The sequence below is a fragment of the Palaemon carinicauda genome, chromosome 1, assembly GCF_036898095.1.
Source record: "Palaemon carinicauda isolate YSFRI2023 chromosome 1, ASM3689809v2, whole genome shotgun sequence".
Classification (NCBI taxonomy): domain Eukaryota; kingdom Metazoa; phylum Arthropoda; class Malacostraca; order Decapoda; family Palaemonidae; genus Palaemon; species Palaemon carinicauda.
In genome coordinates, this window is record NC_090725.1 from 326,923,681 (window position 1) to 326,931,180 (window position 7,500).

Sequence of the window (7,500 nt, forward strand, 5' to 3'; positions counted from 1 at the left end):
TTAACTATGAAAACCTCAACAAAACAAGAGGAAGAGAAATGAGATGTACCCTCAAGCAAGAGAACTCTACCCCAAGACAGTGGAGGACCATGGTATATATTGCATCTAGTTCTGGGAATTGTGATAGGCACTGAAAATAACGAATTGTCAACTCACTCCTGTTTCTCCTCAGATAAGGCCTGAGGCATAAAGGCCTACTTCGGGAGTACAATAGCCTCTTCCAACTGTAATTTTATTCTCTTTCTTGTTTACCGTGAAGGCTGTAACTCTTTGATCTAATGTCTGATAACTGAAATTACTGTTTTCGTCATAATAGTAATATTGAATTCATTAAATTCTTATAAGGTTAATTTCCTTCATGGTATCAAAACGTATATGAGAACACACTAATCTAGATCGCGAGAGAGAGAGAGAGAGAGAGAGAGAGAGAGAGAGAGAGCTCCGAGTGTTTACTCGAATGCTTAAGTCTGAAGTATATTTTCCTTCACACCAAACCTCCAGAACTTCATTTTCTCAATTGGTCTGGAGTCAATTTGAAGATTTATTGTTTTTGTTGATTTAGAGCCTCTTGTGAAGTAGAAAAAATGAGTTTGATTTCTGTTGTACAATAGAGAGAGAGAGAGAGAGAGAGAGAGAGAGAGAGGGAGAGAGAGAGAGAGAGAGAGAGAGAGAGAGAGAGAGCCATAATATTTTCATAACTAAAATGGAAATGTACATGGTAAATGTTTTGAAAGTTGTATTTGAATTATGTATTTTTTGCTGTATGTTAATTCATAATTTTTTTTTTTTATGTTAAGGGTCATTGAATTACTTTCCTTATGGGAAACAACAGAGAGAGAGAGAGAGAGAGAGAGAGAGAGAGAGAGAGAGAGAGAATTTCTTCATAACTGGAATGGTAAGGTGGATCAAAAATGGGGTTTAAAAGTTCTTTTTGAATCATCTATCTTTTGCTGTATATTCATTGATAATATTATTTTTTTTATGTTGAGAGTCATTGAATTATTTGGATGATGGGATACAACAGAGAGAGAGAGAGAGAGAGAGAGAGAGAGAGAGAGAGAGAGAGAGAGAATTTTTCTTAACTAGAATGTAGAGGTGCATGATAAATTATTTCAAATATTGGTTTGAATTATGTATCTTTTGCTGTATAATAATTCATAATACTATTTCATATTTTAGTTAAGGGTCATTGAATTATTTTGATTATGACATATATTCAAAAGTATAACAATTCTCTAGAACCAGTATTATTTCATATTCTAACTCTCTAGTCAAGAATTGGGAGACGTAATAAAATTCCAAAGGTTTGCTTTTCCATAATTTTGATAAAAGGAGACACTAATTAAGCTACAATATATAGCTATTTGGTGGAATTAGGTCTGTCAACAAGATTCTTTGAAGGCGAGCATGTAGAGCTAAATTGCTTAAGGAACAGTTTGGATCGAAAACGCTTTGGACTAACAAGCTTTGAAATGCATTGTTGATACCCAGATAGCTTTATAGACATAATGAATTCACTCAGGTTTATATAGTAGGGTTCATTATAACATAAATGCTTAGAGTAATCCCGTTGCTTCCCCTTGCTTTCCCTTGATGATAGAAAGACATGATCAAATTGCTTTCAAGTGGAAACACGGAATTATTTATTATGGTTAAATCGAACTGATATATTTTTTTTTCTTACAGAAGGATTTTGATTGAGCTGCTTGAATTATTATTATTATTATTATTATTATTATTATTATTATTATTATTATTATTATTATTATTATTATTATTATTATTAGCTAAGCTACTGTATAATCATAGTTGCAAAGTCCTTATGCTAAAACCCAAGAGCTCTAACAAGGAAAATAACTCAGTGAGGAAAATGATTTAAGAAAAACAACGGATAATATACGAAAAAGGGTAAAACCATCATTATTTCGTGAAATTCTTTTTGAAGAGATTCTGCAAATACCATTGTCTTATCCCAATTCATATTAATTCCAGCCAGATTACAATTGATATCGGAAATGTTCTAATTTCTTAAGAAATACGAGAATGACAGAGTTTCTTCAACGAGTTTCTGGAGATAGGATTGTATTTGGGAATATTTCGAAGGAAAATTTTCAATGGAAATGCTATTTATTCTTTTCAAATGTGTAATAACTTCAAATCCAATTAACTGTGATATCTTGCAAAATGTTTGCAAGTAATTGCAGTGCATATATGTTCAAAAAACTTATTCAATTCTCAATTTGTCCAAATATTATTTATGATTTATTCACACATAAAAAAATAATTATAAGCATTATTCGAAAGGTATAATAGCCATATGATATTAATATTTCCAATGATATGAGAAATCAAACTTACTTTATTTTAATCTCTGAACACAAAATATCACTCTTGATATTTATTCAATAATTTACCTGACGTTTAGTCGTCAGTAAATTGATCTGGAAACTTGTCATTTCCATTTACATTAAAATAATTTTAATGTTTATAATCATCAAAGGAATCATATTTATTTTGTTGTAGAATAATTTAACTCATAATACCTTCTCTTGCTCGAGGGTACACTCGGGCACGCTGTTCTCTCTTGTTTCTCTTCCTCTAGTTTTTTTGTTTATATATATATATATATATATATACATATATATATATATATATATATATACATATATATATATATATATATATATGTATATATATATATATATATATATACATATATATATATATATATATATATAATCTATATAGGATATATTCATTTTAATGATGTTACTCTTCTTGAAAATTTTATCTTTCCTTGTTTCCTTTCCTGGCTGGGCTATTTCCCTTGTTGGAGCCCCTGGGTTTTTAGCATCCTGCTTCTCCAACTATGGTTGTAGCTTAGCAAGTAATAATAATAATAATAATAATAATAATAATAATAATAATAATAATAATAATAATAATAATAATAATAATAATAATAATAATAATAATAATAATAATAATAGTTAAACCTTTAACAGGTTTTTATGATCACTAAAAAAATTAACTCTACTCACAGGCATCATACATAAATATTCATTCTAGTTTCATGTTCAGCTAGAAGCTCTATTACATCTAATTGATTCAATTCATCACTTTTGTTTTGCTCATATAAACAAAGAAGCCTATATTTTAACCTTCCTCTTATTACATATTACCTAAATTTTGCTTCAACCATTTCATGATCAGATAATCAGCTCGACCATTACATCACTCTATATCATCATGTTATCAAACATGCCAAAATCTGTAGTTATTAAGAAGAACTAAGTGTTTTCATCAACCATATTTCCATCAACACACATTTTCGTAAATCATTTTGAATTATTGCTCTATGCCGACTTAAAAACACCCTTTCTTTCCATACATCCTAATTTCGTATTAAATTCTCTATGTTTCAGAAACTAACTGAATATAGATTTATTTCTTCCCTTCTATGTATCATTTAGTATTTGAGCCATTTAATTTTTTTTAGGGAATTATAAACACAACGTCTAAATGTGGAATGTTAAAGCGTCAAATGAAAGGGTTCCCAACGGTATTGTTCTTTGGTACCCATTAGTTATTTTTATAGATTCTCCTGTACCCCTAAAATGGATATTGAAGAGGAAAAACAATGATATTAATATTACAATTAATTTTGATATTCAGTAAAATTTTAGATTACTTCAGGTATTGCACAGTATTAGCTATTTTCCGACATCCAATGTACTCCCTGAAGTATAAATTTATAGCACTGGGGGTACATATACCCCAGGGTATTCAAACCACTGGGGGTACATATACCCCAGGGTACAAACCTCTGGCTTAACGACTCAGACATAAAGAATATTCGTATCTACGTTCAAAGGGTAAGTTTATTAACACCAAAACCTTCACAATAATATGCAATAGAAGACCATAAAGAAATCCTAAGTCACATCCTTTCTGAGTTAACATTTTTTTCATTTTATCTCCTCTGCTTCGAAGAGTCGAGGATTTCCACTAAAATCCAATTTATTTTTTGCTGACTCCTATGGTCGTTGAATTTGACATTTTTCAATTGGACCTCTCTCTCTCTCTCTCTCTCTCTCTCTCTCTCTCTCTCTCTCTCTGTCATTATATCTATGGGAGACATAATAGAAGAAGAATTTCTGAATCAGATTAGCTGTTCAAACCCATCTTATAGTAACAACACGTTTACAAACACACAAATACAAACACACACACAAACACACACACTCTCTCTCTCTCTCTCTCTCTCTCTCTCTCTCTCTCTCTCTCTCTCATTATATCCATGGGAGACCAAATAGATGAAGCATTCTGCAAGAGTTTAATTAATCAGTCCTTTTCTATATTAAAAATTCCTTACAAGCTCTCTCTCTCTCTCTCTCTCTCTCTCTCTCTCTCTCTCTCTCATTTTTTTCTATAGGTGGCCTAATAGAAGAAGGATTCTGAAAGACTTTATCTAACCAGTACTTTCCTAGGTTAACAAATTGGTTACAAACACACACACACACACACACACACACACACACACTGTCTCTCTCTCTCTCTCTCTCTCTCTCTCTCTCTCTCTCTCTCTCCAGGAAAATTACAACTGAATAAGAAAGGTTTAATCATTTCTCACTATATAACACTATCGTCTATCGAATAACAGAATTGTTCCAAATGTGATAGAAGTTTATTATCAAATATCTAATTTTTCGTAACGTTTCAGAATATCTATTTAACTTAAACACAAATACTAATTCTAATTTGACCAGGATTGACTGCTTTTATCTCTACTTTCAAAAATCTAATTATTTATTTTTATTAGTGTTTAAGTAATAATTTTTTTATACTATAAAATTTGGTTGAATCAAATTCCAAAAATTACTTGAAAAGTTATTCAGCATTAAGACCATAATATAAAATGATTAGTAAATCCATAATGAATATATCGGACAATAAAAACAATCAGTATAAAAATTTTTGCTAAATTAGATTTAAAAAGAAAGATATTTGTATACTATTAAGAATTTAAAAAATAATATAAAAGATTTAATAATTTCAAAATCAATATATTGGAATATTTATACAATAATTGAAAAATATTTAACGATCAAGAATCATATATATAAATTTACCATAAATATTTAAAATGGGATTTTATAAAACAATAATTTATACATTGAATACTAAAACATTGCTCGTTGTTTAATGAATATATCGGACAATAAAAACAATTTTTGCTAAATTAGATTTAAAAAAAAAAGATAATTGTATAATATTAAGAATTTAAAACATAATATAAAAGAATTAATAAATTCAAAATCATTATATTGAAATATTTAAACAATCATTGAAAAATATGTAACGATCAAGAATCATATAAATATTTACCATAAATGTATATAATGGGATTTTATAAAACAATAATTTATACATTAAATACAAAACTAAACTCGTTCGTTGTTCATTGTATTGCCTCGACTTTATTGTATTTATTTGAAATACATTGAATATTCATGAGGCTCTTAATTAAGGAAGCAATGGGACATGGAATCCGGTGTGATTTAAAGCAACTGAATGTAAAATCTTCAGTGAAACGCGTGTTATTAAATAGCAAATTGCAATATATATGCGAATAAGGTTTTCCGAGTTCCGGAGGGACAGTATTAACAGAGCGTTCACCCATTTTATTCGTGTTTCGTTTTTGGCTTCACCCAATTAGATTCGATAATTAAGAAGAAAGAGACCAAATTCTCTCTCTCTCTCTCTCTCTCTCTCTCTCTCTCTCTCTCTCTCTTAGGAAGATAGTAACAGCACAATCAAGAAGTTTTACTTTCAATATTTACCACTTCCATTATCAAGAAGGAAGAGCTCTCTCTCTCTCTCTCTCTCTCTCTCTCTCTCTCTCTCTCTAAGAGAATAGCAACTGCACAATCAAAGAATTTTATTCTCAAAGTATGCTACTTCCATTATTAAGAAGGAAGAGCTCTCTCTCTCTCTCTCTCTCTCTCTCTCTCTCTCTCTCTTAGGAAGATAGTAACAGCACAATCGAGAAGTTTTAATCTCAAAATTTAGCAATGCCATAATAAAGAAGGAAGATCTCTCTCTCTCTCTCTCTCTCTCTCTCTCTCTCTCTCTCTCTCTCATAATTCAGGAAACAAGCGCCATAGAAAATGTATATAGGATTATTTCATGATTGTTTAACAAACTTCAAAGTCAATCTGACAAGTAAATACGTCTTAGCTTTTAATGAATATGATAGGGCCCTTATCACTTCTATATATAAAGGGAGATAACTGTGTATTTACGATAGCACAAATTGTTATAATAAATGATTCTTCAATTCCTAATTAACTTCTTAATTGTTAACTTTTATAGAACAAAATAATCAAACAAACATCGTTCTTTTAAAGGGCAAATGTAAAAGTTTGTATTCTCTGTACTACCATTCGTATAATATCTATAAAGATTACTTTTATTTTTAATGGAATTAAAGATCAGTGCTTCCTTCTCCAAAAAGATATTGACTTACAGACATATAATTGATAAAATATGGATTTGTCCTAACTGCATAGTTTCAATAAATATGACTACTTACAACATTCGTGATAAAAAACAAAAAAATGTCGCCTTTACTGATTCTTTATACTAATCAAATTCAATAGGTATGATAATCATTTAATTTTAATCTAACACAATTTGTTCCCTGAGCCAACATATTCAAATAAGTACCACGTGATGTTCAACATTTCATAAACAATTCTCTTTTGCACATAAATTTATTCTAATTGACTACAGTACTTCATATTGCTAATAGTATTAATAGTAGTAAATATTAACTTTTCATAGAAGCATAAATATATATCTTCAATGTATGAGCTTGATAATAATATTTTATTACCAAATCTTTTATTGACCCTTTATATTAGCTGAACCAAGTTAAGACTTAGAATGTAGTTTTTTTTTCTCGGTAATAAACACCTCGGAAAATATATTGCTACTTTCGTGACACTGGGAAGCGTAATTCATGGTTTAGAAAACATTGTCTAGTGATAAACACAGCAATGTATATTGCTACTTTCCTGACACTGGGAAGCGTAATTCATGGTTTAGAAAACATTTTGTCTAGTAATAAACGCAGCAAAATATATTACTACTTTCCTGACACTAGGAAGCGTAATTCATGGTTCAGAAAACATTATGTCTAGTAATAAACACAGCAATGTATATTGCTACTTTCATGACACTGGGAACCGTAATTCATGGTTTAGAAAACATTTTGTCTAGTAATAAACGCACCAAAATATATTGCTACTTTCCTGACACTAGGAAGCGTAATTCATGGTTTAGAAAACATTGTGTCTAGTAATAAACACAGCAATGTATATTGCTACTTTCCAGGCACTGGGAAGCGTAATTCATGGTTTAGAAAACATTGTCTAGTGATAAACACAGCAATGTATATTGCTACTTTCCTGACACTGGGAAGTTTAATTCATGGTT